This window comes from Chaetodon trifascialis (assembly GCF_039877785.1).
Source record: "Chaetodon trifascialis isolate fChaTrf1 chromosome 24 unlocalized genomic scaffold, fChaTrf1.hap1 SUPER_24_unloc_1, whole genome shotgun sequence".
Classification (NCBI taxonomy): Eukaryota; Metazoa; Chordata; class Actinopteri; order Chaetodontiformes; family Chaetodontidae; genus Chaetodon; species Chaetodon trifascialis.
This window is the reverse complement of record NW_027255838.1, coordinates 1,339,549-1,367,000: the sequence shown is the minus strand read 5'-3', so window position 1 is coordinate 1,367,000 and position 27,452 is coordinate 1,339,549. Positions and strand designations below refer to the sequence as shown.

The window sequence follows — 27,452 nt, the reverse complement described above, 5'->3', positions numbered from 1 at the left end:
TTCACGTCTTTCCAAATGTCGAGGCCGCTTTTATTCTTCACTCCAACAAATCTGATGTCCAACGGAGACAAGTCAATCAATGGATATACTTTTCTTTGCACACACGGGCCTGATGGAGCAAAGTTCAATGTGCCCCCTAACCAACAGCTTACACGTGCTTCTTTCGGAGAAATTTGTTATCACCAGCATGAGCCATCCTTGCCAAGGCAATATTATTTGTCATAGTCTTTTTGTATGATATCACGTAGACACATATGTTGTTGATTTCCTTTTTTATGCTGTTTTATTGTCTGTTGGGATGCGTGGATTCACCTCTGCCCTTCTTGAGGAGGATACAGAGAGCTCTTATTACCGACGACATACTGCGCTTCTTTTCTGCTCCTGTTCTGCGGGAGCAGCCTCTCATGGTTTCACTTGTGTGTTGCAAGCCCCCTGTTCCGTGGTGCTACTTTCTTCTCAGTGTGGACGGCCATCGCACCGAAGTCGAGAAGAAAAGGCTTACAGCACCAGAAAAGGCTTACAGCACCTGGTATTCCCAGGCGGTCTCCCATCCAAGTACTAACCAGGCCCGACCCTGCTTAGCTTCCGAGATCGGACGAGATCGGGCGTTGTCAGGCTGGTATGGCCGTAAGCCACAAAGGCTGATGCGCACAAGCTTTTTATACATGTGCCCTCGCTATGTACAGTCTGGGGTGTGAGGGCTCGCTCCTTTCACGTCTTTCCAAATGTCGAGGCCGCTTTTATTCTTCACTCCAACAAATCTGATTTCCAACGGAGACAAGTCAATCAATGGATATACTTTTCTTTGCACACACGGGCCTGATGGAGCAAAGTTCAATGTGCCCCCTAACCAACAGCTTACACGTGCTTCTTTCGGAGAAATTTGTTATCACCAGCATGAGCCATCCTTGCCAAGGCAATATTATTTGTCATAGTCTTTTTGTATGATATCACGTAGACACATATGTTGTTGATTTCCTTTTTTATGCTGTTTTATTGTCTGTTGGGATGCGTGGATTCACCTCTGCCCTTCTTGAGGAGGATACAGAGAGCTCTTATTACCGACGACATACTGCGCTTCTTTTCTGCTCCTGTTCTGCGGGAGCAGCCTCTCATGGTTTCACTTGTGTGTTGCAAGCCCCCTGTTCCGTGGTGCTACTTTCTTCTCAGTGTGGACGGCCATCGCACCGAAGTCGAGAAGAAAAGGCTTACAGCACCAGAAAAGGCTTACAGCACCTGGTATTCCCAGGCGGTCTCCCATCCAAGTACTAACCAGGCCCGACCCTGCTTAGCTTCCGAGATCGGGCGTTGTCAGGCTGGTATGGCCGTAAGCCACAAAGGCTGATGCGCACAAGCTTTTTATACATGTGCCCTCGCTATGTACAGTCTGGGGTGTGAGGGCTCGCTCCTTTCACGTCTTTCCAAATGTCGAGGCCGCTTTTATTCTTCACTCCAACAAATCTGATGTCCAACGGAGACAAGTCAATCAATGGATATACTTTTCTTTGCACACACGGGCCTGATGGAGCAAAGTTCAATGTGCCCCCTAACCAACAGCTTACACGTGCTTCTTTCGGAGAAATTTGTTATCACCAGCATGAGCCAACCTTGCCAAGGCAATATTATTTGTCATAGTCTTTTTGTATGATATCACGTAGACACATATGTCGTTGATTTCCTTTTTTATGCTGTTTTATTGTCTGTTGGGATGCGTGGATTCACCTCTGCCCTTCTTGAGGAGGATACAGAGAGCTCTTATTACCGACGACATACTGCGCTTCTTTTCTGCTCCTGTTCTGCGGGAGCAGCCTCTCATGGTTTCACTTGTGTGTTGCAAGCCCCCTGTTCCGTGGTGCTACTTTCTTCTCAGTGTGGACGGCCATCGCACCGAAGTCGAGAAGAAAAGGCTTACAGCACCTGGTATTCCCAGGCGGTCTCCCATCCAAGTACTAACCAGGCCCGACCCTGCTTAGCTTCCGAGATCGGGCGTTGTCAGGCTGGTATGGCCGTAAGCCACAAAGGCTGATGCGCACAAGCTTTTTATACATGTGCCCTCGCTATGTACAGTCTGGGGTGTGAGGGCTCGCTCCTTTCACGTCTTTCCAAATGTCGAGGCCGCTTTTATTCTTCACTCCAACAAATCTGATTTCCAACGGAGACAAGTCAATCAATGGATATACTTTTCTTTGCACACACGGGCCTGATGGAGCAAAGTTCAATGTGCCCCCTAACCAACAGCTTACACGTGCTTCTTTCGGAGAAATTTGTTATCACCAGCATGAGCCATCCTTGCCAAGGCAATATTATTTGTCATAGTCTTTTTGTATGATATCACGTAGACACATATGTTGTTGATTTCCTTTTTTATGCTGTTTTATTGTCTGTTGGGATGCGTGGATTCACCTCTGCCCTTCTTGAGGAGGATACAGAGAGCTCTTATTACCGACGACATACTGCGCTTCTTTTCTGCTCCTGTTCTGCGGGAGCAGCCTCTCATGGTTTCACTTGTGTGTTGCAAGCCCCCTGTTCCGTGGTGCTACTTTCTTCTCAGTGTGGACGGCCATTGCACCGAAGTCGTGAAGAAAAGGCTTACAGCACCTGGTATTCCCAGGCGGTCTCCCATCCAAGTACTAACCAGGCCCGACCCTGCTTAGCTTCCGAGATCGGACGAGATCGGGCGTTGTCAGGCTGGTATGGCCGTAAGCCACAAAGGCTGATGCGCACAAGCTTTTTATACATGTGCCCTCGCTATGTACAGTCTGGGGTGTGAGGGCTCGCTCCTTTCACGTCTTTCCAAATGTCGAGGCCGCTTTTATTCTTCACTCCAACAAATCTGATGTCCAACGGAGACAAGTCAATCAATGGATATACTTTTCTTTGCACACACGGGCCTGATGGAGCAAAGTTCAATGTGCCCCCTAACCAACAGCTTACACGTGCTTCTTTCGGAGAAATTTGTTATCACCAGCATGAGCCAACCTTGCCAAGGCAATATTATTTGTCATAGTCTTTTTGTATGATATCACGTAGACACATATGTCGTTGATTTCCTTTTTTATGCTGTTTTATTGTCTGTTGGGATGCGTGGATTCACCTCTGCCCTTCTTGAGGAGGATACAGAGAGCTCTTATTACCGACGACATACTGCGCTTCTTTTCTGCTCCTGTTCTGCGGGAGCAGCCTCTCATGGTTTCACTTGTGTGTTGCAAGCCCCCTGTTCCGTGGTGCTACTTTCTTCTCAGTGTGGACGGCCATCGCACCGAAGTCGAGAAGAAAAGGCTTACAGCACCTGGTATTCCCAGGCGGTCTCTCATCCAAGTACTAACCAGGCCCGACCCTGCTTAGCTTCCGAGATCGGGCGTTGTCAGGCTGGTATGGCCGTAAGCCACAAAGGCTGATGCGCACAAGCTTTTTATACATGTGCCCTCGCTATGTACAGTCTGGGGTGTGAGGGCTCGCTCCTTTCACGTCTTTCCAAATGTCGAGGCCGCTTTTATTCTTCACTCCAACAAATCTGATTTCCAACGGAGACAAGTCAATCAATGGATATACTTTTCTTTGCACACACGGGCCTGATGGAGCAAAGTTCAATGTGCCCCCTAACCAACAGCTTACACGTGCTTCTTTCGGAGAAATTTGTTATCACCAGCATGAGCCATCCTTGCCAAGGCAATATTATTTGTCATAGTCTTTTTGTATGATATCACGCAGACACATATGTTGTTGATTTCCTTTTTTATGCTGTTTTATTGTCTGTTGGGATGCGTGGATTCACCTCTGCCCTTCTTGAGGAGGATACAGAGAGCTCTTATTACCGACGACATACTGCGCTTCTTTTCTGCTCCTGTTCTGCGGGAGCAGCCTCTCATGGTTTCACTTGTGTGTTGCAAGCCCCCTGTTCCGTGGTGCTACTTTCTTCTCAGTGTGGACGGCCATCGCACCGAAGTCGAGAAGAAAAGGCTTACAGCACCAGAAAAGGCTTACAGCACCTGGTATTCCCAGGCGGTCTCCCATCCAAGTACTAACCAGGCCCGACCCTGCTTAGCTTCCGAGATCGGACGAGATCGGGCGTTGTCAGGCTGGTATGGCCGTAAGCCACAAAGGCTGATGCGCACAAGCTTTTTATACATGTGCCCTCGCTATGTACAGTCTGGGGTGTGAGGGCTCGCTCCTTTCACGTCTTTCCAAATGTCGAGGCCGCTTTTATTCTTCACTCCAACAAATCTGATGTCCAACGGAGACAAGTCAATCAATGGATATACTTTTCTTTGCACACACGGGCCTGATGGAGCAAAGTTCAATGTGCCCCCTAACCAACAGCTTACACGTGCTTCTTTCGGAGAAATTTGTTATCACCAGCATGAGCCATCCTTGCCAAGGCAATATTATTTGTCATAGTCTTTTTGTATGATATCACGTAGACACATATGTTGTTGATTTCCTTTTTTATGCTGTTTTATTGTCTGTTGGGATGCGTGGATTCACCTCTGCCCTTCTTGAGGAGGATACAGAGAGCTCTTATTACCGACGACATACTGCGCTTCTTTTCTGCTCCTGTTCTGCGGGAGCAGCCTCTCATGGTTTCACTTGTGTGTTGCAAGCCCCCTGTTCCGTGGTGCTACTTTCTTCTCAGTGTGGACGGCCATCGCACCGAAGTCGAGAAGAAAAGGCTTACAGCACCAGAAAAGGCTTACAGCACCTGGTATTCCCAGGCGGTCTCCCATCCAAGTACTAACCAGGCCCGACCCTGCTTAGCTTCCGAGATCGGACGAGATCGGGCGTTGTCAGGCTGGTATGGCCGTAAGCCACAAAGGCTGATGCGCACAAGCTTTTTATACATGTGCCCTCGCTATGTACAGTCTGGGGTGTGAGGGCTCACTCCTTTCACGTCTTTCCAAATGTCGAGGCCGCTTTTATTCTTCACTCCAACAAATCTGATGTCCAACGGAGACAAGTCAATCAATGGATATACTTTTCTTTGCACACACGGGCCTGATGGAGCAAAGTTCAATGTGCCCCCTAACCAACAGCTTACACGTGCTTCTTTCGGAGAAATTTGTTATCACCAGCATGAGCCAACCTTGCCAAGGCAATATTATTTGTCATAGTCTTTTTGTATGATATCACGTAGACACATATGTCGTTGATTTCCTTTTTTATGCTGTTTTATTGTCTGTTGGGATGCGTGGATTCACCTCTGCCCTTCTTGAGGAGGATACAGAGAGCTCTTATTACCGACGACATACTGCGCTTCTTTTCTGCTCCTGTTCTGCGGGAGCAGCCTCTCATGGTTTCACTTGTGTGTTGCAAGCCCCCTGTTCCGTGGTGCTACTTTCTTCTCAGTGTGGACGGCCATCGCACCGAAGTCGAGAAGAAAAGGCTTACAGCACCAGAAAAGGCTTACAGCACCTGGTATTCCCAGGCGGTCTCCCATCCAAGTACTAACCAGGCCCGACCCTGCTTAGCTTCCGAGATCGGACGAGATCGGGCGTTGTCAGGCTGGTATGGCCGTAAGCCACAAAGGCTGATGCGCACAAGCTTTTTATACATGTGCCCTCGCTATGTACAGTCTGGGGTGTGAGGGCTCGCTCCTTTCACGTCTTTCCAAATGTCGAGGCCGCTTTTATTCTTCACTCCAACAAATCTGATGTCCAACGGAGACAAGTCAATCAATGGATATACTTTTCTTTGCACACACGGGCCTGATGGAGCAAAGTTCAATGTGCCCCCTAACCAACAGCTTACACGTGCTTCTTTCGGAGAAATTTGTTATCACCAGCATGAGCCATCCTTGCCAAGGCAATATTATTTGTCATAGTCTTTTTGTATGATATCACGTAGACACATATGTTGTTGATTTCCTTTTTTATGCTGTTTTATTGTCTGTTGGGATGCGTGGATTCACCTCTGCCCTTCTTGAGGAGGATACAGAGAGCTCTTATTACCGACGACATACTGCGCTTCTTTTCTGCTCCTGTTCTGCGGGAGCAGCCTCTCATGGTTTCACTTGTGTGTTGCAAGCCCCCTGTTCCGTGGTGCTACTTTCTTCTCAGTGTGGACGGCCATCGCACCGAAGTCGAGAAGAAAAGGCTTACAGCACCAGAAAAGGCTTACAGCACCTGGTATTCCCAGGCGGTCTCCCATCCAAGTACTAACCAGGCCCGACCCTGCTTAGCTTCCGAGATCGGACGAGATCGGGCGTTGTCAGGCTGGTATGGCCGTAAGCCACAAAGGCTGATGCGCACAAGCTTTTTATACATGTGCCCTCGCTATGTACAGTCTGGGGTGTGAGGGCTCGCTCCTTTCACGTCTTTCCAAATGTCGAGGCCGCTTTTATTCTTCACTCCAACAAATCTGATGTCCAACGGAGACAAGTCAATCAATGGATATACTTTTCTTTGCACACACGGGCCTGATGGAGCAAAGTTCAATGTGCCCCCTAACCAACAGCTTACACGTGCTTCTTTCGGAGAAATTTGTTATCACCAGCATGAGCCATCCTTGCCAAGGCAATATTATTTGTCATAGTCTTTTTGTATGATATCACGTAGACACATATGTTGTTGATTTCCTTTTTTATGCTGTTTTATTGTCTGTTGGGATGCGTGGATTCACCTCTGCCCTTCTTGAGGAGGATACAGAGAGCTCTTATTACCGACGACATACTGCGCTTCTTTTCTGCTCCTGTTCTGCGGGAGCAGCCTCTCATGGTTTCACTTGTGTGTTGCAAGCCCCCTGTTCCGTGGTGCTACTTTCTTCTCAGTGTGGACGGCCATCGCACCGAAGTCGAGAAGAAAAGGCTTACAGCACCAGAAAAGGCTTACAGCACCTGGTATTCCCAGGCGGTCTCCCATCCAAGTACTAACCAGGCCCGACCCTGCTTAGCTTCCGAGATCGGACGAGATGGGGCGTTGTCAGGCTGGTATGGCCGTAAGCCACAAAGGCTGATGCGCACAAGCTTTTTATACATGTGCCCTCGCTATGTACAGTCTGGGGTGTGAGGGCTCGCTCCTTTCACGTCTTTCCAAATGTCGAGGCCGCTTTTATTCTTCACTCCAACAAATCTGATGTCCAACGGAGACAAGTCAATCAATGGATATACTTTTCTTTGCACACACGGGCCTGATGGAGCAAAGTTCAATGTGCCCCCTAACCAACAGCTTACACGTGCTTCTTTCGGAGAAATTTGTTATCACCAGCATGAGCCAACCTTGCCAAGGCAATATTATTTGTCATAGTCTTTTTGTATGATATCACGTAGACACATATGTCGTTGATTTCCTTTTTTATGCTGTTTTATTGTCTGTTGGGATGCGTGGATTCACCTCTGCCCTTCTTGAGGAGGATACAGAGAGCTCTTATTACCGACGACATACTGCGCTTCTTTTCTGCTCCTGTTCTGCGGGAGCAGCCTCTCATGGTTTCACTTGTGTGTTGCAAGCCCCCTGTTCCGTGGTGCTACTTTCTTCTCAGTGTGGACGGCCATCGCACCGAAGTCGAGAAGAAAAGGCTTACAGCACCAGAAAAGGCTTACAGCACCTGGTATTCCCAGGCGGTCTCCCATCCAAGTACTAACCAGGCCCGACCCTGCTTAGCTTCCGAGATCGGACGAGATCGGGCGTTGTCAGGCTGGTATGGCCGTAAGCCACAAAGGCTGATGCGCACAAGCTTTTTATACATGTGCCCTCGCTATGTACAGTCTGGGGTGTGAGGGCTCGCTCCTTTCACGTCTTTCCAAATGTCGAGGCCGCTTTTATTCTTCACTCCAACAAATCTGATGTCCAACGGAGACAAGTCAATCAATGGATATACTTTTCTTTGCACACACGGGCCTGATGGAGCAAAGTTCAATGTGCCCCCTAACCAACAGCTTACACGTGCTTCTTTCGGAGAAATTTGTTATCACCAGCATGAGCCATCCTTGCCAAGGCAATATTATTTGTCATAGTCTTTTTGTATGATATCACGTAGACACATATGTTGTTGATTTCCTTTTTTATGCTGTTTTATTGTCTGTTGGGATGCGTGGATTCACCTCTGCCCTTCTTGAGGAGGATACAGAGAGCTCTTATTACCGACGACATACTGCGCTTCTTTTCTGCTCCTGTTCTGCGGGAGCAGCCTCTCATGGTTTCACTTGTGTGTTGCAAGCCCCCTGTTCCGTGGTGCTACTTTCTTCTCAGTGTGGACGGCCATCGCACCGAAGTCGAGAAGAAAAGGCTTACAGCACCAGAAAAGGCTTACAGCACCTGGTATTCCCAGGCGGTCTCCCATCCAAGTACTAACCAGGCCCGACCCTGCTTAGCTTCCGAGATCGGACGAGATCGGGCGTTGTCAGGCTGGTATGGCCGTAAGCCACAAAGGCTGATGCGCACAAGCTTTTTATACATGTGCCCTCGCTATGTACACTCTGGGGTGTGAGGGCTCGCTCCTTTCACGTCTTTCCAAATGTCGAGGCCGCTTTTATTCTTCACTCCAACAAATCTGATGTCCAACGGAGACAAGTCAATCAATGGATATACTTTTCTTTGCACACACGGGCCTGATGGAGCAAAGTTCAATGTGCCCCCTAACCAACAGCTTACACGTGCTTCTTTCGGAGAAATTTGTTATCACCAGCATGAGCCATCCTTGCCAAGGCAATATTATTTGTCATAGTCTTTTTGTATGATATCACGTAGACACATATGTTGTTGATTTCCTTTTTTATGCTGTTTTATTGTCTGTTGGGATGCGTGGATTCACCTCTGCCCTTCTTGAGGAGGATACAGAGAGCTCTTATTACCGACGACATACTGCGCTTCTTTTCTGCTCCTGTTCTGCGGGAGCAGCCTCTCATGGTTTCACTTGTGTGTTGCAAGCCCCCTGTTCCGTGGTGCTACTTTCTTCTCAGTGTGGACGGCCATCGCACCGAAGTCGAGAAGAAAAGGCTTACAGCACCAGAAAAGGCTTACAGCACCTGGTATTCCCAGGCGGTCTCCCATCCAAGTACTAACCAGGCCCGACCCTGCTTAGCTTCCGAGATCGGACGAGATCGGGCGTTGTCAGGCTGGTATGGCCGTAAGCCACAAAGGCTGATGCGCACAAGCTTTTTATACATGTGCCCTCGCTATGTACAGTCTGGGGTGTGAGGGCTCGCTCCTTTCACGTCTTTCCAAATGTCGAGGCCGCTTTTATTCTTCACTCCAACAAATCTGATGTCCAACGGAGACAAGTCAATCAATGGATATACTTTTCTTTGCACACACGGGCCTGATGGAGCAAAGTTCAATGTGCCCCCTAACCAACAGCTTACACGTGCTTCTTTCGGAGAAATTTGTTATCACCAGCATGAGCCATCCTTGCCAAGGCAATATTATTTGTCATAGTCTTTTTGTATGATATCACGTAGACACATATGTTGTTGATTTCCTTTTTTATGCTGTTTTATTGTCTGTTGGGATGCGTGGATTCACCTCTGCCCTTCTTGAGGAGGATACAGAGAGCTCTTATTACCGACGACATACTGCGCTTCTTTTCTGCTCCTGTTCTGCGGGAGCAGCCTCTCATGGTTTCACTTGTGTGTTGCAAGCCCCCTGTTCCGTGGTGCTACTTTCTTCTCAGTGTGGACGGCCATCGCACCGAAGTCGAGAAGAAAAGGCTTACAGCACCTGGTATTCCCAGGCGGTCTCCCATCCAAGTACTAACCAGGCCCGACCCTGCTTAGCTTCCGAGATCGGACGAGATCGGGCGTTGTCAGGCTGGTATGGCCGTAAGCCACAAAGGCTGATGCGCACAAGCTTTTTATACATGTGCCCTCGCTATGTACACTCTGGGGTGTGAGGGCTCGCTCCTTTCACGTCTTTCCAAATGTCGAGGCCGCTTTTATTCTTCACTCCAACAAATCTGATTTCCAACGGAGACAAGTCAATCAATGGATATACTTTTCTTTGCACACACGGGCCTGATGGAGCAAAGTTCAATGTGCCCCCTAACCAACAGCTTACACGTGCTTCTTTCGGAGAAATTTGTTATCACCAGCATGAGCCATCCTTGCCAAGGCAATATTATTTGTCATAGTCTTTTTGTATGATATCACGTAGACACATATGTTGTTGATTTCCTTTTTTATGCTGTTTTATTGTCTGTTGGGATGCGTGGATTCACCTCTGCCCTTCTTGAGGAGGATACAGAGAGCTCTTATTACCGACGACATACTGCGCTTCTTTTCTGCTCCTGTTCTGCGGGAGCAGCCTCTCATGGTTTCACTTGTGTGTTGCAAGCCCCCTGTTCCGTGGTGCTACTTTCTTCTCAGTGTGGACGGCCATTGCACCGAAGTCGTGAAGAAAAGGCTTACAGCACCTGGTATTCCCAGGCGGTCTCCCATCCAAGTACTAACCAGGCCCGAACCTGCTTAGCTTCCGAGATCGGACGAGATCGGGCGTTGTCAGGCTGGTATGGCCGTAAGCCACAAAGGCTGATGCGCACAAGCTTTTTATACATGTGCCCTCGCTATGTACAGTCTGGGGTGTGAGGGCTCGCTCCTTTCACGTCTTTCCAAATGTCGAGGCCGCTTTTATTCTTCACTCCAACAAATCTGATGTCCAACGGAGACAAGTCAATCAATGGATATACTTTTCTTTGCACACACGGGCCTGATGGAGCAAAGTTCAATGTGCCCCCTAACCAACAGCTTACACGTGCTTCTTTCGGAGAAATTTGTTATCACCAGCATGAGCCAACCTTGCCAAGGCAATATTATTTGTCATAGTCTTTTTGTATGATATCACGTAGACACATATGTCGTTGATTTCCTTTTTTATGCTGTTTTATTGTCTGTTGGGATGCGTGGATTCACCTCTGCCCTTCTTGAGGAGGATACAGAGAGCTCTTATTACCGACGACATACTGCGCTTCTTTTCTGCTCCTGTTCTGCGGGAGCAGCCTCTCATGGTTTCACTTGTGTGTTGCAAGCCCCCTGTTCCGTGGTGCTACTTTCTTCTCAGTGTGGACGGCCATCGCACCGAAGTCGAGAAGAAAAGGCTTACAGCACCTGGTATTCCCAGGCGGTCTCCCATCCAAGTACTAACCAGGCCCGACCCTGCTTAGCTTCCGAGATCGGGCGTTGTCAGGCTGGTATGGCCGTAAGCCACAAAGGCTGATGCGCACAAGCTTTTTATACATGTGCCCTCGCTATGTACAGTCTGGGGTGTGAGGGCTCGCTCCTTTCACGTCTTTCCAAATGTCGAGGCCGCTTTTATTCTTCACTCCAACAAATCTGATTTCCAACGGAGACAAGTCAATCAATGGATATACTTTTCTTTGCACACACGGGCCTGATGGAGCAAAGTTCAATGTGCCCCCTAACCAACAGCTTACACGTGCTTCTTTCGGAGAAATTTGTTATCACCAGCATGAGCCATCCTTGCCAAGGCAATATTATTTGTCATAGTCTTTTTGTATGATATCACGCAGACACATATGTTGTTGATTTCCTTTTTTATGCTGTTTTATTGTCTGTTGGGATGCGTGGATTCACCTCTGCCCTTCTTGAGGAGGATACAGAGAGCTCTTATTACCGACGACATACTGCGCTTCTTTTCTGCTCCTGTTCTGCGGGAGCAGCCTCTCATGGTTTCACTTGTGTGTTGCAAGCCCCCTGTTCCGTGGTGCTACTTTCTTCTCAGTGTGGACGGCCATCGCACCGAAGTCGAGAAGAAAAGGCTTACAGCACCAGAAAAGGCTTACAGCACCTGGTATTCCCAGGCGGTCTCCCATCCAAGTCCTAACCAGGCCCGACCCTGCTTAGCTTCCGAGATCGGACGAGATCGGGCGTTGTCAGGCTGGTATGGCCGTAAGCCACAAAGGCTGATGCGCACAAGCTTTTTATACATGTGCCCTCGCTATGTACAGTCTGGGGTGTGAGGGCTCGCTCCTTTCACGTCTTTCCAAATGTCGAGGCCGCTTTTATTCTTCACTCCAACAAATCTGATGTCCAACGGAGACAAGTCAATCAATGGATATACTTTTCTTTGCACACACGGGCCTGATGGAGCAAAGTTCAATGTGCCCCCTAACCAACAGCTTACACGTGCTTCTTTCGGAGAAATTTGTTATCACCAGCATGAGCCATCCTTGCCAAGGCAATATTATTTGTCATAGTCTTTTTGTATGATATCACGTAGACACATATGTTGTTGATTTCCTTTTTTATGCTGTTTTATTGTCTGTTGGGATGCGTGGATTCACCTCTGCCCTTCTTGAGGAGGATACAGAGAGCTCTTATTACCGACGACATACTGCGCTTCTTTTCTGCTCCTGTTCTGCGGGAGCAGCCTCTCATGGTTTCACTTGTGTGTTGCAAGCCCCCTGTTCCGTGGTGCTACTTTCTTCTCAGTGTGGACGGCCATCGCACCGAAGTCGAGAAGAAAAGGCTTACAGCACCAGAAAAGGCTTACAGCACCTGGTATTCCCAGGCGGTCTCCCATCCAAGTACTAACCAGGCCCGACCCTGCTTAGCTTCCGAGATCGGACGAGATCGGGCGTTGTCAGGCTGGTATGGCCGTAAGCCACAAAGGCTGATGCGCACAAGCTTTTTATACATGTGCCCTCGCTATGTACAGTCTGGGGTGTGAGGGCTCGCTCCTTTCACGTCTTTCCAAATGTCGAGGCCGCTTTTATTCTTCACTCCAACAAATCTGATGTCCAACGGAGACAAGTCAATCAATGGATATACTTTTCTTTGCACACACGGGCCTGATGGAGCAAAGTTCAATGTGCCCCCTAACCAACAGCTTACACGTGCTTCTTTCGGAGAAATTTGTTATCACCAGCATGAGCCAACCTTGCCAAGGCAATATTATTTGTCATAGTCTTTTTGTATGATATCACGTAGACACATATGTCGTTGATTTCCTTTTTTATGCTGTTTTATTGTCTGTTGGGATGCGTGGATTCACCTCTGCCCTTCTTGAGGAGGATACAGAGAGCTCTTATTACCGACGACATACTGCGCTTCTTTTCTGCTCCTGTTCTGCGGGAGCAGCCTCTCATGGTTTCACTTGTGTGTTGCAAGCCCCCTGTTCCGTGGTGCTACTTTCTTCTCAGTGTGGACGGCCATCGCACCGAAGTCGAGAAGAAAAGGCTTACAGCACCAGAAAAGGCTTACAGCACCTGGTATTCCCAGGCGGTCTCCCATCCAAGTACTAACCAGGCCCGACCCTGCTTAGCTTCCGAGATCGGACGAGATCGGGCGTTGTCAGGCTGGTATGGCCGTAAGCCACAAAGGCTGATGCGCACAAGCTTTTTATACATGTGCCCTCGCTATGTACACTCTGGGGTGTGAGGGCTCGCTCCTTTCACGTCTTTCCAAATGTCGAGGCCGCTTTTATTCTTCACTCCAACAAATCTGATGTCCAACGGAGACAAGTCAATCAATGGATATACTTTTCTTTGCACACACGGGCCTGATGGAGCAAAGTTCAATGTGCCCCCTGACCAACAGCTTACACGTGCTTCTTTCGGAGAAATTTGTTATCACCAGCATGAGCCATCCTTGCCAAGGCAATATTATTTGTCATAGTCTTTTTGTATGATATCACGTAGACACATATGTTGTTGATTTCCTTTTTTATGCTGTTTTATTGTCTGTTGGGATGCGTGGATTCACCTCTGCCCTTCTTGAGGAGGATACAGAGAGCTCTTATTACCGACGACATACTGCGCTTCTTTTCTGCTCCTGTTCTGCGGGAGCAGCCTCTCATGGTTTCACTTGTGTGTTGCAAGCCCCCTGTTCCGTGGTGCTACTTTCTTCTCAGTGTGGACGGCCATCGCACCGAAGTCGAGAAGAAAAGGCTTACAGCACCAGAAAAGGCTTACAGCACCTGGTATTCCCAGGCGGTCTCCCATCCAAGTACTAACCAGGCCCGACCCTGCTTAGCTTCCGAGATCGGACGAGATCGGGCGTTGTCAGGCTGGTATGGCCGTAAGCCACAAAGGCTGATGCGCACAAGCTTTTTATACATGTGCCCTCGCTATGTACAGTCTGGGGTGTGAGGGCTCGCTCCTTTCACGTCTTTCCAAATGTCGAGGCCGCTTTTATTCTTCACTCCAACAAATCTGATTTCCAACGGAGACAAGTCAATCAATGGATATACTTTTCTTTGCACACACGGGCCTGATGGAGCAAAGTTCAATGTGCCCCCTAACCAACAGCTTACACGTGCTTCTTTCGGAGAAATTTGTTATCACCAGCATGAGCCATCCTTGCCAAGGCAATATTATTTGTCATAGTCTTTTTGTATGATATCACGTAGACACATATGTTGTTGATTTCCTTTTTTATGCTGTTTTATTGTCTGTTGGGATGCGTGGATTCACCTCTGCCCTTCTTGAGGAGGATACAGAGAGCTCTTATTACCGACGACATACTGCGCTTCTTTTCTGCTCCTGTTCTGCGGGAGCAGCCTCTCATGGTTTCACTTGTGTGTTGCAAGCCCCCTGTTCCGTGGTGCTACTTTCTTCTCAGTGTGGACGGCCATCGCACCGAAGTCGAGAAGAAAAGGCTTACAGCACCAGAAAAGGCTTACAGCACCTGGTATTCCCAGGCGGTCTCCCATCCAAGTACTAACCAGGCCCGACCCTGCTTAGCTTCCGAGATCGGGCGTTGTCAGGCTGGTATGGCCGTAAGCCACAAAGGCTGATGCGCACAAGCTTTTTATACATGTGCCCTCGCTATGTACAGTCTGGGGTGTGAGGGCTCGCTCCTTTCACGTCTTTCCAAATGTCGAGGCCGCTTTTATTCTTCACTCCAACAAATCTGATGTCCAACGGAGACAAGTCAATCAATGGATATACTTTTCTTTGCACACACGGGCCTGATGGAGCAAAGTTCAATGTGCCCCCTAACCAACAGCTTACACGTGCTTCTTTCGGAGAAATTTGTTATCACCAGCATGAGCCAACCTTGCCAAGGCAATATTATTTGTCATAGTCTTTTTGTATGATATCACGTAGACACATATGTCGTTGATTTCCTTTTTTATGCTGTTTTATTGTCTGTTGGGATGCGTGGATTCACCTCTGCCCTTCTTGAGGAGGATACAGAGAGCTCTTATTACCGACGACATACTGCGCTTCTTTTCTGCTCCTGTTCTGCGGGAGCAGCCTCTCATGGTTTCACTTGTGTGTTGCAAGCCCCCTGTTCCGTGGTGCTACTTTCTTCTCAGTGTGGACGGCCATCGCACTGAAGTCGAGAAGAAAAGGCTTACAGCACCTGGTATTCCCAGGCGGTCTCCCATCCAAGTACTAACCAGGCCCGACCCTGCTTAGCTTCCGAGATCGGGCGTTGTCAGGCTGGTATGGCCGTAAGCCACAAAGGCTGATGCGCACAAGCTTTTTATACATGTGCCCTCGCTATGTACAGTCTGGGGTGTGAGGGCTCGCTCCTTTCACGTCTTTCCAAATGTCGAGGCCGCTTTTATTCTTCACTCCAACAAATCTGATTTCCAACGGAGACAAGTCAATCAATGGATATACTTTTCTTTGCACACACGGGCCTGATGGAGCAAAGTTCAATGTGCCCCCTAACCAACAGCTTACACGTGCTTCTTTCGGAGAAATTTGTTATCACCAGCATGAGCCATCCTTGCCAAGGCAATATTATTTGTCATAGTCTTTTTGTATGATATCACGTAGACACATATGTTGTTGATTTCCTTTTTTATGCTGTTTTATTGTCTGTTGGGATGCGTGGATTCACCTCTGCCCTTCTTGAGGAGGATACAGAGAGCTCTTATTACCGACGACATACTGCGCTTCTTTTCTGCTCCTGTTCTGCGGGAGCAGCCTCTCATGGTTTCACTTGTGTGTTGCAAGCCCCCTGTTCCGTGGTGCTACTTTCTTCTCAGTGTGGACGGCCATTGCACCGAAGTCGTGAAGAAAAGGCTTACAGCACCTGGTATTCCCAGGCGGTCTCCCATCCAAGTACTAACCAGGCCCGACCCTGCTTAGCTTCCGAGATCGGACGAGATCGGGCGTTGTCAGGCTGGTATGGCCGTAAGCCACAAAGGCTGATGCGCACAAGCTTTTTATACATGTGCCCTCGCTATGTACAGTCTGGGGTGTGAGGGCTCGCTCCTTTCACGTCTTTCCAAATGTCGAGGCCGCTTTTATTCTTCACTCCAACAAATCTGATTTCCAACGGAGACAAGTCAATCAATGGATATACTTTTCTTTGCACACACGGGCCTGATGGAGCAAAGTTCAATGTGCCCCCTAACCAACAGCTTACACGTGCTTCTTTCGGAGAAATTTGTTATCACCAGCATGAGCCATCCTTGCCAAGGCAATATTATTTGTCATAGTCTTTTTGTATGATATCACGTAGACACATATGTTGTTGATTTCCTTTTTTATGCTGTTTTATTGTCTGTTGGGATGCGTGGATTCACCTCTGCCCTTCTTGAGGAGGATACAGAGAGCTCTTATTACCGACGACATACTGCGCTTCTTTTCTGCTCCTGTTCTGCGGGAGCAGCCTCTCATGGTTTCACTTGTGTGTTGCAAGCCCCCTGTTCCGTGGTGCTACTTTCTTCTCAGTGTGGACGGCCATCGCACCGAAGTCGAGAAGAAAAGGCTTACAGCACCAGAAAAGGCTTACAGCACCTGGTATTCCCAGGCGGTCTCCCATCCAAGTACTAACCAGGCCCGACCCTGCTTAGCTTCCGAGATCGGACGAGATCGGGCGTTGTCAGGCTGGTATGGCCGTAAGCCACAAAGGCTGATGCGCACAAGCTTTTTATACATGTGCCCTCGCTATGTACAGTCTGGGGTGTGAGGGCTCGCTCCTTTCACGTCTTTCCAAATGTCGAGGCCGCTTTTATTCTTCACTCCAACAAATCTGATGTCCAACGGAGACAAGTCAATCAATGGATATACTTTTCTTTGCACACACGGGCCTGATGGAGCAAAGTTCAATGTGCCCCCTAACCAACAGCTTACACGTGCTTCTTTCGGAGAAATTTGTTATCACCAGCATGAGCCATCCTTGCCAAGGCAATATTATTTGTCATAGTCTTTTTGTATGATATCACGTAGACACATATGTTGTTGATTTCCTTTTTTATGCTGTTTTATTGTCTGTTGGGATGCGTGGATTCACCTCTGCCCTTCTTGAGGAGGATACAGAGAGCTCTTATTACCGACGACATACTGCGCTTCTTTTCTGCTCCTGTTCTGCGGGAGCAGCCTCTCATGGTTTCACTTGTGTGTTGCAAGCCCCCTGTTCCGTGGTGCTACTTTCTTCTCAGTGTGGACGGCCATCGCACCGAAGTCGAGAAGAAAAGGCTTACAGCACCAGAAAAGGCTTACAGCACCTGGTATTCCCAGGCGGTCTCCCATCCAAGTACTAACCAGGCCCGACCCTGCTTAGCTTCCGAGATCGGACGAGATCGGGCGTTGTCAGGCTGGTATGGCCGTAAGCCACAAAGGCTGATGCGCACAAGCTTTTTATACATGTGCCCTCGCTATGTACAGTCTGGGGTGTGAGGGCTCGCTCCTTTCACGTCTTTCCAAATGTCGAGGCCGCTTTTATTCTTCACTCCAACAAATCTGATGTCCAACGGAGACAAGTCAATCAATGGATATACTTTTCTTTGCACACACGGGCCTGATGGAGCAAAGTTCAATGTGCCCCCTAACCAACAGCTTACACGTGCTTCTTTCGGAGAAATTTGTTATCACCAGCATGAGCCAACCTTGCCAAGGCAATATTATTTGTCATAGTCTTTTTGTATGATATCACGTAGACACATATGTCGTTGATTTCCTTTTTTATGCTGTTTTATTGTCTGTTGGGATGCGTGGATTCACCTCTGCCCTTCTTGAGGAGGATACAGAGAGCTCTTATTACCGACGACATACTGCGCTTCTTTTCTGCTCCTGTTCTGCGGGAGCAGCCTCTCATGGTTTCACTTGTGTGTTGCAAGCCCCCTGTTCCGTGGTGCTACTTTCTTCTCAGTGTGGACGGCCATCGCACCGAAGTCGAGAAGAAAAGGCTTACAGCACCAGAAAAGGCTTACAGCACCTGGTATTCCCAGGCGGTCTCCCATCCAAGTACTAACCAGGCCCGACCCTGCTTAGCTTCCGAGATCGGACGAGATCGGGCGTTGTCAGGCTGGTATGGCCGTAAGCCACAAAGGCTGATGCGCACAAGCTTTTTATACATGTGCCCTCGCTATGTACAGTCTGGGGTGTGAGGGCTCGCTCCTTTCACGTCTTTCCAAATGTCGAGGCCGCTTTTATTCTTCACTCCAACAAATCTGATGTCCAACGGAGACAAGTCAATCAATGGATATACTTTTCTTTGCACACACGGGCCTGATGGAGCAAAGTTCAATGTGCCCCCTAACCAACAGCTTACACGTGCTTCTTTCGGAGAAATTTGTTATCACCAGCATGAGCCATCCTTGCCAAGGCAATATTATTTGTCATAGTCTTTTTGTATGATATCACGTAGACACATATGTTGTTGATTTCCTTTTTTATGCTGTTTTATTGTCTGTTGGGATGCGTGGATTCACCTCTGCCCTTCTTGAGGAGGATACAGAGAGCTCTTATTACCGACGACATACTGCGCTTCTTTTCTGCTCCTGTTCTGCGGGAGCAGCCTCTCATGGTTTCACTTGTGTGTTGCAAGCCCCCTGTTCCGTGGTGCTACTTTCTTCTCAGTGTGGACGGCCATCGCACCGAAGTCGAGAAGAAAAGGCTTACAGCACCAGAAAAGGCTTACAGCACCTGGTATTCCCAGGCGGTCTCCCATCCAAGTACTAACCAGGCCCGACCCTGCTTAGCTTCCGAGATCGGACGAGATCGGGCGTTGTCAGGCTGGTATGGCCGTAAGCCACAAAGGCTGATGCGCACAAGCTTTTTATACATGTGCCCTCGCTATGTACAGTCTGGGGTGTGAGGGCTCGCTCCTTTCACGTCTTTCCAAATGTCGAGGCCGCTTTTATTCTTCACTCCAACAAATCTGATGTCCAACGGAGACAAGTCAATCAATGGATATACTTTTCTTTGCACACACGGGCCTGATGGAGCAAAGTTCAATGTGCCCCCTAACCAACAGCTTACACGTGCTTCTTTCGGAGAAATTTGTTATCACCAGCATGAGCCATCCTTGCCAAGGCAATATTATTTGTCATAGTCTTTTTGTATGATATCACGTAGACACATATGTTGTTGATTTCCTTTTTTATGCTGTTTTATTGTCTGTTGGGATGCGTGGATTCACCTCTGCCCTTCTTGAGGAGGATACAGAGAGCTCTTATTACCGACGACATACTGCGCTTCTTTTCTGCTCCTGTTCTGCGGGAGCAGCCTCTCATGGTTTCACTTGTGTGTTGCAAGCCCCCTGTTCCGTGGTGCTACTTTCTTCTCAGTGTGGACGGCCATCGCACCGAAGTCGAGAAGAAAAGGCTTACAGCACCAGAAAAGGCTTACAGCACCTGGTATTCCCAGGCGGTCTCCCATCCAAGTACTAACCAGGCCCGACCCTGCTTAGCTTCCGAGATCGGACGAGATCGGGCGTTGTCAGGCTGGTATGGCCGTAAGCCACAAAGGCTGATGCGCACAAGCTTTTTATACATGTGCCCTCGCTATGTACAGTCTGGGGTGTGAGGGCTCGCTCCTTTCACGTCTTTCCAAATGTCGAGGCCGCTTTTATTCTTCACTCCAACAAATCTGATGTCCAACGGAGACAAGTCAATCAATGGATATACTTTTCTTTGCACACACGGGCCTGATGGAGCAAAGTTCAATGTGCCCCCTAACCAACAGCTTACACGTGCTTCTTTCGGAGAAATTTGTTATCACCAGCATGAGCCAACCTTGCCAAGGCAATATTATTTGTCATAGTCTTTTTGTATGATATCACGTAGACACATATGTCGTTGATTTCCTTTTTTATGCTGTTTTATTGTCTGTTGGGATGCGTGGATTCACCTCTGCCCTTCTTGAGGAGGATACAGAGAGCTCTTATTACCGACGACATACTGCGCTTCTTTTCTGCTCCTGTTCTGCGGGAGCAGCCTCTCATGGTTTCACTTGTGTGTTGCAAGCCCCCTGTTCCGTGGTGCTACTTTCTTCTCAGTGTGGACGGCCATCGCACCGAAGTCGAGAAGAAAAGGCTTACAGCACCAGAAAAGGCTTACAGCACCTGGTATTCCCAGGCGGTCTCCCATCCAAGTACTAACCAGGCCCGACCCTGCTTAGCTTCCGAGATCGGACGAGATCGGGCGTTGTCAGGCTGGTATGGCCGTAAGCCACAAAGGCTGATGCGCACAAGCTTTTTATACATGTGCCCTCGCTATGTACAGTCTGGGGTGTGAGGGCTCGCTCCTTTCACGTCTTTCCAAATGTCGAGGCCGCTTTTATTCTTCACTCCAACAAATCTGATGTCCAACGGAGACAAGTCAATCAATGGATATACTTTTCTTTGCACACACGGGCCTGATGGAGCAAAGTTCAATGTGCCCCCTAACCAACAGCTTACACGTGCTTCTTTCGGAGAAATTTGTTATCACCAGCATGAGCCATCCTTGCCAAGGCAATATTATTTGTCATAGTCTTTTTGTATGATATCACGTAGACACATATGTTGTTGATTTCCTTTTTTATGCTGTTTTATTGTCTGTTGGGATGCGTGGATTCACCTCTGCCCTTCTTGAGGAGGATACAGAGAGCTCTTATTACCGACGACATACTGCGCTTCTTTTCTGCTCCTGTTCTGCGGGAGCAGCCTCTCATGGTTTCACTTGTGTGTTGCAAGCCCCCTGTTCCGTGGTGCTACTTTCTTCTCAGTGTGGACGGCCATCGCACCGAAGTCGAGAAGAAAAGGCTTACAGCACCAGAAAAGGCTTACAGCACCTGGTATTCCCAGGCGGTCTCCCATCCAAGTACTAACCAGGCCCGACCCTGCTTAGCTTCCGAGATCGGACGAGATCGGGCGTTGTCAGGCTGGTATGGCCGTAAGCCACAAAGGCTGATGCGCACAAGCTTTTTATACATGTGCCCTCGCTATGTACACTCTGGGGTGTGAGGGCTCGCTCCTTTCACGTCTTTCCAAATGTCGAGGCCGCTTTTATTCTTCACTCCAACAAATCTGATGTCCAACGGAGACAAGTCAATCAATGGATATACTTTTCTTTGCACACACGGGCCTGATGGAGCAAAGTTCAATGTGCCCCCTAACCAACAGCTTACACGTGCTTCTTTCGGAGAAATTTGTTATCACCAGCATGAGCCATCCTTGCCAAGGCAATATTATTTGTCATAGTCTTTTTGTATGATATCACGTAGACACATATGTTGTTGATTTCCTTTTTTATGCTGTTTTATTGTCTGTTGGGATGCGTGGATTCACCTCTGCCCTTCTTGAGGAGGATACAGAGAGCTCTTATTACCGACGACATACTGCGCTTCTTTTCTGCTCCTGTTCTGCGGGAGCAGCCTCTCATGGTTTCACTTGTGTGTTGCAAGCCCCCTGTTCCGTGGTGCTACTTTCTTCTCAGTGTGGACGGCCATCGCACCGAAGTCGAGAAGAAAAGGCTTACAGCACCAGAAAAGGCTTACAGCACCTGGTATTCCCAGGCGGTCTCCCATCCAAGTACTAACCAGGCCCGACCCTGCTTAGCTTCCGAGATCGGACGAGATCGGGCGTTGTCAGGCTGGTATGGCCGTAAGCCACAAAGGCTGATGCGCACAAGCTTTTTATACATGTGCCCTCGCTATGTACAGTCTGGGGTGTGAGGGCTCGCTCCTTTCACGTCTTTCCAAATGTCGAGGCCGCTTTTATTCTTCACTCCAACAAATCTGATGTCCAACGGAGACAAGTCAATCAATGGATATACTTTTCTTTGCACACACGGGCCTGATGGAGCAAAGTTCAATGTGCCCCCTAACCAACAGCTTACACGTGCTTCTTTCGGAGAAATTTGTTATCACCAGCATGAGCCATCCTTGCCAAGGCAATATTATTTGTCATAGTCTTTTTGTATGATATCACGTAGACACATATGTTGTTGATTTCCTTTTTTATGCTGTTTTATTGTCTGTTGGGATGCGTGGATTCACCTCTGCCCTTCTTGAGGAGGATACAGAGAGCTCTTATTACCGACGACATACTGCGCTTCTTTTCTGCTCCTGTTCTGCGGGAGCAGCCTCTCATGGTTTCACTTGTGTGTTGCAAGCCCCCTGTTCCGTGGTGCTACTTTCTTCTCAGTGTGGACGGCCATCGCACCGAAGTCGAGAAGAAAAGGCTTACAGCACCAGAAAAGGCTTACAGCACCTGGTATTCCCAGGCGGTCTCCCATCCAAGTACTAACCAGGCCCGACCCTGCTTAGCTTCCGAGATCGGACGAGATCGGGCGTTGTCAGGCTGGTATGGCCGTAAGCCACAAAGGCTGATGCGCACAAGCTTTTTATACATGTGCCCTCGCTATGTACAGTCTGGGGTGTGAGGGCTCGCTCCTTTCACGTCTTTCCAAATGTCGAGGCCGCTTTTATTCTTCACTCCAACAAATCTGATGTCCAACGGAGACAAGTCAATCAATGGATATACTTTTCTTTGCACACACGGGCCTGATGGAGCAAAGTTCAATGTGCCCCCTAACCAACAGCTTACACGTGCTTCTTTCGGAGAAATTTGTTATCACCAGCATGAGCCATCCTTGCCAAGGCAATATTATTTGTCATAGTCTTTTTGTATGATATCACGTAGACACATATGTTGTTGATTTCCTTTTTTATGCTGTTTTATTGTCTGTTGGGATGCGTGGATTCACCTCTGCCCTTCTTGAGGAGGATACAGAGAGCTCTTATTACCGACGACATACTGCGCTTCTTTTCTGCTCCTGTTCTGCGGGAGCAGCCTCTCATGGTTTCACTTGTGTGTTGCAAGCCCCCTGTTCCGTGGTGCTACTTTCTTCTCAGTGTGGACGGCCATCGCACCGAAGTCGAGAAGAAAAGGCTTACAGCACCTGGTATTCCCAGGCGGTCTCCCATCCAAGTACTAACCAGGCCCGACCCTGCTTAGCTTCCGAGATCGGACGAGATCGGGCGTTGTCAGGCTGGTATGGCCGTAAGCCACAAAGGCTGATGCGCACAAGCTTTTTATACATGTGCCCTCGCTATGTACAGTCTGGGGTGTGAGGGCTCGCTCCTTTCACGTCTTTCCAAATGTCGAGGCCGCTTTTATTCTTCACTCCAACAAATCTGATGTCCAACGGAGACAAGTCAATCAATGGATATACTTTTCTTTGCACACACGGGCCTGATGGAGCAAAGTTCAATGTGCCCCCTAACCAACAGCTTACACGTGCTTCTTTCAGAGAAATTTGTTATCACCAGCATGAGCCATCCTTGCCAAGGCAATATTATTTGTCATAGTCTTTTTGTATGATATCACGTAGACACATATGTTGTTGATTTCCTTTTTTATGCTGTTTTATTGTCTGTTGGGATGCGCGGATTCACCTCTGCCCTTCTTGAGGAGGATACAGAGAGCTCTTATTACCGACGACATACTGCGCTTCTTTTCTGCTCCTGTTCTGCGGGAGCAGCCTCTCATGGTTTCACTTGTGTGTTGCAAGCCCCCTGTTCCGTGGTGCTACTTTCTTCTCAGTGTGGACGGCCATCGCACCGAAGTCGAGAAGAAAAGGCTTACAGCACCTGGTATTCCCAGGCGGTCTCCCATCCAAGTACTAACCAGGCCCGACCCTGCTTAGCTTCCGAGATCGGACGAGATCGGGCGTTGTCAGGCTGGTATGGCCGTAAGCCGCAAAGGCTGATGCGCACAAGCTTTTTATACATGTGCCCTCGCTATGTACACTCTGGGGTGTGAGGGCTCGCTCCTTTCACGTCTTTCCAAATGTCGAGGCCGCTTTTATTCTTCACTCCAACAAATCTGATTTCCAACGGAGACAAGTCAATCAATGGATATACTTTTCTTTGCACACACGGGCCTGATGGAGCAAAGTTCAATGTGCCCCCTAACCAACAGCTTACACGTGCTTCTTTCGGAGAAATTTGTTATCACCAGCATGAGCCATCCTTGCCAAGGCAATATTATTTGTCATAGTCTTTTTGTATGATATCACGTAGACACATATGTTGTTGATTTCCTTTTTTATGCTGTTTTATTGTCTGTTGGGATGCGTGGATTCACCTCTGCCCTTCTTGAGGAGGATACAGAGAGCTCTTATTACCGACGACATACTGCGCTTCTTTTCTGCTCCTGTTCTGCGGGAGCAGCCTCTCATGGTTTCACTTGTGTGTTGCAAGCCCCCTGTTCCGTGGTGCTACTTTCTTCTCAGTGTGGACGGCCATCGCACCGAAGTCGAGAAGAAAAGGCTTACAGCACCAGAAAAGGCTTACAGCACCTGGTATTCCCAGGCGGTCTCCCATCCAAGTACTAACCAGGCCCGACCCTGCTTAGCTTCCGAGATCGGACGAGATCGGGCGTTGTCAGGCTGGTATGGCCGTAAGCCACAAAGGCTGATGCGCACAAGCTTTTTATACATGTGCCCTCGCTATGTACACTCTGGGGTGTGAGGGCTCGCTCCTTTCACGTCTTTCCAAATGTCGAGGCCGCTTTTATTCTTCACTCCAACAAATCTGATGTCCAACGGAGACAAGTCAATCAATGGATATACTTTTCTTTGCACACACGGGCCTGATGGAGCAAAGTTCAATGTGCCCCCTAACCAACAGCTTACATGTGCTTCTTTCGGAGAAATTTGTTATCACCAGCATGAGCCAACCTTGCCAAGGCAATATTATTTGTCATAGTCTTTTTGTATGATATCACGTAGACACATATGTCGTTGATTTCCTTTTTTATGCTGTTTTATTGTCTGTTGGGATGCGTGGATTCACCTCTGCCCTTCTTGAGGAGGATACAGAGAGCTCTTATTACCGACGACATACTGCGCTTCTTTTCTGCTCCTGTTCTGCGGGAGCAGCCTCTCATGGTTTCACTTGTGTGTTGCAAGCCCCCTGTTCCGTGGTGCTACTTTCTTCTCAGTGTGGACGGCCATCGCACCGAAGTCGAGAAGAAAAGGCTTACAGCACCAGAAAAGGCTTACAGCACCTGGTATTCCCAGGCGGTCTCCCATCCAAGTACTATCCAGGCCCGACCCTGCTTAGCTTCCGAGATCGGACGAGATCGGGCGTTGTCAGGCTGGTATGGCCGTAAGCCACAAAGGCTGATGCGCACAAGCTTTTTATACATGTGCCCTCGCTATGTACAGTCTGGGGTGTGAGGGCTCGCTCCTTTCACGTCTTTCCAAATGTCGAGGCCGCTTTTATTCTTCACTCCAACAAATCTGATGTCCAACGGAGACAAGTCAATCAATGGATATACTTTTCTTTGCACACACGGGCCTGATGGAGCAAAGTTCAATGTGCCCCCTAACCAACAGCTTACACGTGCTTCTTTCGGAGAAATTTGTTATCACCAGCATGAGCCATCCTTGCCAAGGCAATATTATTTGTCATAGTCTTTTTGTATGATATCACGTAGACACATATGTTGTTGATTTCCTTTTTTATGCTGTTTTATTGTCTGTTGGGATGCGTGGATTCACCTCTGCCCTTCTTGAGGAGGATACAGAGAGCTCTTATTACCGACGACATACTGCGCTTCTTTTCTGCTCCTGTTCTGCGGGAGCAGCCTCTCATGGTTTCACTTGTGTGTTGCAAGCCCCCTGTTCCGTGGTGCTACTTTCTTCTCAGTGTGGACGGCCATCGCACCGAAGTCGAGAAGAAAAGGCTTACAGCACCTGGTATTCCCAGGCGGTCTCCCATCCAAGTACTAACCAGGCCCGACCCTGCTTAGCTTCCGAGATCGGACGAGATCAGGCGTTGTCAGGCTGGTATGGCCGTAAGCCGCAAAGGCTGATGCGCACAAGCTTTTTATACATGTGCCCTCGCTATGTACACTCTGGGGTGTGAGGGCTCGCTCCTTTCACGTCTTTCCAAATGTCGAGGCCGCTTTTATTCTTCACTCCAACAAATCTGATTTCCAACGGAGACAAGTCAATCAATGGATATACTTTTCTTTGCACACACGGGCCTGATGGAGCAAAGTTCAATGTGCCCCCTAACCAACAGCTTACACGTGCTTCTTTCGGAGAAATTTGTTATCACCAGCATGAGCCATCCTTGCCAAGGCAATATTATTTGTCATAGTCTTTTTGTATGATATCACGTAGACACATATGTTGTTGATTTCCTTTTTTATGCTGTTTTATTGTCTGTTGGGATGCGTGGATTCACCTCTGCCCTTCTTGAGGAGGATACAGAGAGCTCTTATTACCGACGACATACTGCGCTTCTTTTCTGCTCCTGTTCTGCGGGAGCAGCCTCTCATGGTTTCACTTGTGTGTTGCAAGCCCCCTGTTCCGTGGTGCTACTTTCTTCTCAGTGTGGACGGCCATCGCACCGAAGTCGAGAAGAAAAGGCTTACAGCACCAGAAAAGGCTTACAGCACCTGGTATTCCCAGGCGGTCTCCCATCCAAGTACTAACCAGGCCCGACCCTGCTTAGCTTCCGAGATCGGACGAGATCGGGCGTTGTCAGGCTGGTATGGCCGTAAGCCACAAAGGCTGATGCGCACAAGCTTTTTATACATGTGCCCTCGCTATGTACACTCTGGGGTGTGAGGGCTCGCTCCTTTCACGTCTTTCCAAATGTCGAGGCCGCTTTTATTCTTCACTCCAACAAATCTGATGTCCAACGGAGACAAGTCAATCAATGGATATACTTTTCTTTGCACACACGGGCCTGATGGAGCAAAGTTCAATGTGCCCCCTAACCAACAGCTTACACGTGCTTCTTTCGGAGAAATTTGTTATCACCAGCATGAGCCATCCTTGCCAAGGCAATATTATTTGTCATAGTCTTTTTGTATGATATCACGTAGACACATATGTTGTTGATTTCCTTTTTTATGCTGTTTTATTGTCTGTTGGGATGCGTGGATTCACCTCTGCCCTTCTTGAGGAGGATACAGAGAGCTCTTATTACCGACGACATACTGCGCTTCTTTTCTGCTCCTGTTCTGCGGGAGCAGCCTCTCATGGTTTCACTTGTGTGTTGCAAGCCCCCTGTTCCGTGGTGCTACTTTCTTCTCAGTGTGGACGGCCATCGCACCGAAGTCGAGAAGAAAAGGCTTACAGCACCTGGTATTCCCAGGCGGTCTCCCATCCAAGTACTAACCAGGCCCGACCCTGCTTAGCTTCCGAGATCGGGCGTTGTCAGGCTGGTATGGCCGTAAGCCACAAAGGCTGATGCGCACAAGCTTTTTATACATGTGCCCTCGCTATGTACAGTCTGGGGTGTGAGGGCTCGCTCCTTTCACGTCTTTCCAAATGTCGAGGCCGCTTTTATTCTTCACTCCAACAAATCTGATTTCC

At 48.5% G+C, this 27,452-nt stretch overlaps 32 non-coding genes and 7 pseudogenes across 32 annotated transcripts; all 39 read right to left on the bottom strand.

The window, feature by feature from the left end:
• Positions 1-514: 514 nt before the first annotated feature.
• On the bottom strand, positions 515-633 carry LOC139328272 (5S ribosomal RNA). The gene has a single exon (XR_011601857.1). It is a non-coding gene; the product is annotated as a 5S ribosomal RNA (ribosomal RNA).
• A 591-nt stretch (positions 634-1,224) lies between these two features.
• On the bottom strand, positions 1,225-1,333 carry LOC139328399 (5S ribosomal RNA; annotated as a pseudogene).
• A 572-nt stretch (positions 1,334-1,905) lies between these two features.
• LOC139328398 (5S ribosomal RNA) lies at positions 1,906-2,014 on the bottom strand (annotated as a pseudogene).
• A 572-nt stretch (positions 2,015-2,586) lies between these two features.
• LOC139328271 (5S ribosomal RNA) lies at positions 2,587-2,705 on the bottom strand. Its single transcript, XR_011601856.1, has one exon. It is a non-coding gene; the product is annotated as a 5S ribosomal RNA (ribosomal RNA).
• Positions 2,706-3,277: 572 nt separating this feature from the next.
• On the bottom strand, positions 3,278-3,386 carry LOC139328419 (5S ribosomal RNA; annotated as a pseudogene).
• Positions 3,387-3,977: 591 nt separating this feature from the next.
• Positions 3,978-4,096, bottom strand: LOC139328270 (5S ribosomal RNA). Its single transcript, XR_011601855.1, has one exon. It is a non-coding gene; the product is annotated as a 5S ribosomal RNA (ribosomal RNA).
• Positions 4,097-4,687: 591 nt separating this feature from the next.
• Positions 4,688-4,806, bottom strand: LOC139328269 (5S ribosomal RNA). The gene has a single exon (XR_011601854.1). It is a non-coding gene; the product is annotated as a 5S ribosomal RNA (ribosomal RNA).
• A 591-nt stretch (positions 4,807-5,397) lies between these two features.
• On the bottom strand, positions 5,398-5,516 carry LOC139328268 (5S ribosomal RNA). The gene has a single exon (XR_011601853.1). It is a non-coding gene; the product is annotated as a 5S ribosomal RNA (ribosomal RNA).
• Positions 5,517-6,107: 591 nt separating this feature from the next.
• LOC139328267 (5S ribosomal RNA) lies at positions 6,108-6,226 on the bottom strand. Its single transcript, XR_011601852.1, has one exon. It is a non-coding gene; the product is annotated as a 5S ribosomal RNA (ribosomal RNA).
• Positions 6,227-6,817: 591 nt separating this feature from the next.
• Positions 6,818-6,936, bottom strand: LOC139328351 (5S ribosomal RNA). The gene has a single exon (XR_011601935.1). It is a non-coding gene; the product is annotated as a 5S ribosomal RNA (ribosomal RNA).
• A 591-nt stretch (positions 6,937-7,527) lies between these two features.
• On the bottom strand, positions 7,528-7,646 carry LOC139328266 (5S ribosomal RNA). Its single transcript, XR_011601851.1, has one exon. It is a non-coding gene; the product is annotated as a 5S ribosomal RNA (ribosomal RNA).
• A 591-nt stretch (positions 7,647-8,237) lies between these two features.
• Positions 8,238-8,356, bottom strand: LOC139328265 (5S ribosomal RNA). Its single transcript, XR_011601850.1, has one exon. It is a non-coding gene; the product is annotated as a 5S ribosomal RNA (ribosomal RNA).
• A 591-nt stretch (positions 8,357-8,947) lies between these two features.
• Positions 8,948-9,066, bottom strand: LOC139328264 (5S ribosomal RNA). The gene has a single exon (XR_011601849.1). It is a non-coding gene; the product is annotated as a 5S ribosomal RNA (ribosomal RNA).
• A 572-nt stretch (positions 9,067-9,638) lies between these two features.
• On the bottom strand, positions 9,639-9,757 carry LOC139328263 (5S ribosomal RNA). The gene has a single exon (XR_011601848.1). It is a non-coding gene; the product is annotated as a 5S ribosomal RNA (ribosomal RNA).
• Positions 9,758-10,329: 572 nt separating this feature from the next.
• Positions 10,330-10,448, bottom strand: LOC139328104 (5S ribosomal RNA). The gene has a single exon (XR_011601695.1). It is a non-coding gene; the product is annotated as a 5S ribosomal RNA (ribosomal RNA).
• Positions 10,449-11,020: 572 nt separating this feature from the next.
• Positions 11,021-11,129, bottom strand: LOC139328396 (5S ribosomal RNA; annotated as a pseudogene).
• A 591-nt stretch (positions 11,130-11,720) lies between these two features.
• On the bottom strand, positions 11,721-11,839 carry LOC139328346 (5S ribosomal RNA). Its single transcript, XR_011601930.1, has one exon. It is a non-coding gene; the product is annotated as a 5S ribosomal RNA (ribosomal RNA).
• A 591-nt stretch (positions 11,840-12,430) lies between these two features.
• Positions 12,431-12,549, bottom strand: LOC139328261 (5S ribosomal RNA). Its single transcript, XR_011601846.1, has one exon. It is a non-coding gene; the product is annotated as a 5S ribosomal RNA (ribosomal RNA).
• Positions 12,550-13,140: 591 nt separating this feature from the next.
• On the bottom strand, positions 13,141-13,259 carry LOC139328260 (5S ribosomal RNA). The gene has a single exon (XR_011601845.1). It is a non-coding gene; the product is annotated as a 5S ribosomal RNA (ribosomal RNA).
• Positions 13,260-13,850: 591 nt separating this feature from the next.
• Positions 13,851-13,969, bottom strand: LOC139328259 (5S ribosomal RNA). Its single transcript, XR_011601844.1, has one exon. It is a non-coding gene; the product is annotated as a 5S ribosomal RNA (ribosomal RNA).
• A 591-nt stretch (positions 13,970-14,560) lies between these two features.
• On the bottom strand, positions 14,561-14,669 carry LOC139328394 (5S ribosomal RNA; annotated as a pseudogene).
• Positions 14,670-15,241: 572 nt separating this feature from the next.
• Positions 15,242-15,350, bottom strand: LOC139328393 (5S ribosomal RNA; annotated as a pseudogene).
• A 572-nt stretch (positions 15,351-15,922) lies between these two features.
• LOC139328256 (5S ribosomal RNA) lies at positions 15,923-16,041 on the bottom strand. The gene has a single exon (XR_011601843.1). It is a non-coding gene; the product is annotated as a 5S ribosomal RNA (ribosomal RNA).
• A 591-nt stretch (positions 16,042-16,632) lies between these two features.
• Positions 16,633-16,751, bottom strand: LOC139328255 (5S ribosomal RNA). The gene has a single exon (XR_011601842.1). It is a non-coding gene; the product is annotated as a 5S ribosomal RNA (ribosomal RNA).
• A 591-nt stretch (positions 16,752-17,342) lies between these two features.
• On the bottom strand, positions 17,343-17,461 carry LOC139328254 (5S ribosomal RNA). The gene has a single exon (XR_011601841.1). It is a non-coding gene; the product is annotated as a 5S ribosomal RNA (ribosomal RNA).
• A 591-nt stretch (positions 17,462-18,052) lies between these two features.
• On the bottom strand, positions 18,053-18,171 carry LOC139328253 (5S ribosomal RNA). Its single transcript, XR_011601840.1, has one exon. It is a non-coding gene; the product is annotated as a 5S ribosomal RNA (ribosomal RNA).
• Positions 18,172-18,762: 591 nt separating this feature from the next.
• Positions 18,763-18,881, bottom strand: LOC139328252 (5S ribosomal RNA). Its single transcript, XR_011601839.1, has one exon. It is a non-coding gene; the product is annotated as a 5S ribosomal RNA (ribosomal RNA).
• Positions 18,882-19,472: 591 nt separating this feature from the next.
• LOC139328251 (5S ribosomal RNA) lies at positions 19,473-19,591 on the bottom strand. Its single transcript, XR_011601838.1, has one exon. It is a non-coding gene; the product is annotated as a 5S ribosomal RNA (ribosomal RNA).
• A 591-nt stretch (positions 19,592-20,182) lies between these two features.
• Positions 20,183-20,301, bottom strand: LOC139328250 (5S ribosomal RNA). Its single transcript, XR_011601837.1, has one exon. It is a non-coding gene; the product is annotated as a 5S ribosomal RNA (ribosomal RNA).
• Positions 20,302-20,892: 591 nt separating this feature from the next.
• Positions 20,893-21,011, bottom strand: LOC139328248 (5S ribosomal RNA). The gene has a single exon (XR_011601835.1). It is a non-coding gene; the product is annotated as a 5S ribosomal RNA (ribosomal RNA).
• A 591-nt stretch (positions 21,012-21,602) lies between these two features.
• LOC139328247 (5S ribosomal RNA) lies at positions 21,603-21,721 on the bottom strand. The gene has a single exon (XR_011601834.1). It is a non-coding gene; the product is annotated as a 5S ribosomal RNA (ribosomal RNA).
• A 591-nt stretch (positions 21,722-22,312) lies between these two features.
• Positions 22,313-22,431, bottom strand: LOC139328246 (5S ribosomal RNA). Its single transcript, XR_011601833.1, has one exon. It is a non-coding gene; the product is annotated as a 5S ribosomal RNA (ribosomal RNA).
• A 572-nt stretch (positions 22,432-23,003) lies between these two features.
• On the bottom strand, positions 23,004-23,122 carry LOC139328245 (5S ribosomal RNA). The gene has a single exon (XR_011601832.1). It is a non-coding gene; the product is annotated as a 5S ribosomal RNA (ribosomal RNA).
• Positions 23,123-23,694: 572 nt separating this feature from the next.
• Positions 23,695-23,813, bottom strand: LOC139328244 (5S ribosomal RNA). The gene has a single exon (XR_011601831.1). It is a non-coding gene; the product is annotated as a 5S ribosomal RNA (ribosomal RNA).
• Positions 23,814-24,404: 591 nt separating this feature from the next.
• Positions 24,405-24,523, bottom strand: LOC139328243 (5S ribosomal RNA). The gene has a single exon (XR_011601830.1). It is a non-coding gene; the product is annotated as a 5S ribosomal RNA (ribosomal RNA).
• Positions 24,524-25,114: 591 nt separating this feature from the next.
• On the bottom strand, positions 25,115-25,233 carry LOC139328283 (5S ribosomal RNA). The gene has a single exon (XR_011601868.1). It is a non-coding gene; the product is annotated as a 5S ribosomal RNA (ribosomal RNA).
• A 572-nt stretch (positions 25,234-25,805) lies between these two features.
• LOC139328312 (5S ribosomal RNA) lies at positions 25,806-25,924 on the bottom strand. The gene has a single exon (XR_011601896.1). It is a non-coding gene; the product is annotated as a 5S ribosomal RNA (ribosomal RNA).
• A 591-nt stretch (positions 25,925-26,515) lies between these two features.
• Positions 26,516-26,634, bottom strand: LOC139328242 (5S ribosomal RNA). Its single transcript, XR_011601829.1, has one exon. It is a non-coding gene; the product is annotated as a 5S ribosomal RNA (ribosomal RNA).
• Positions 26,635-27,206: 572 nt separating this feature from the next.
• On the bottom strand, positions 27,207-27,315 carry LOC139328392 (5S ribosomal RNA; annotated as a pseudogene).
• Positions 27,316-27,452: the final 137 nt, after the last annotated feature.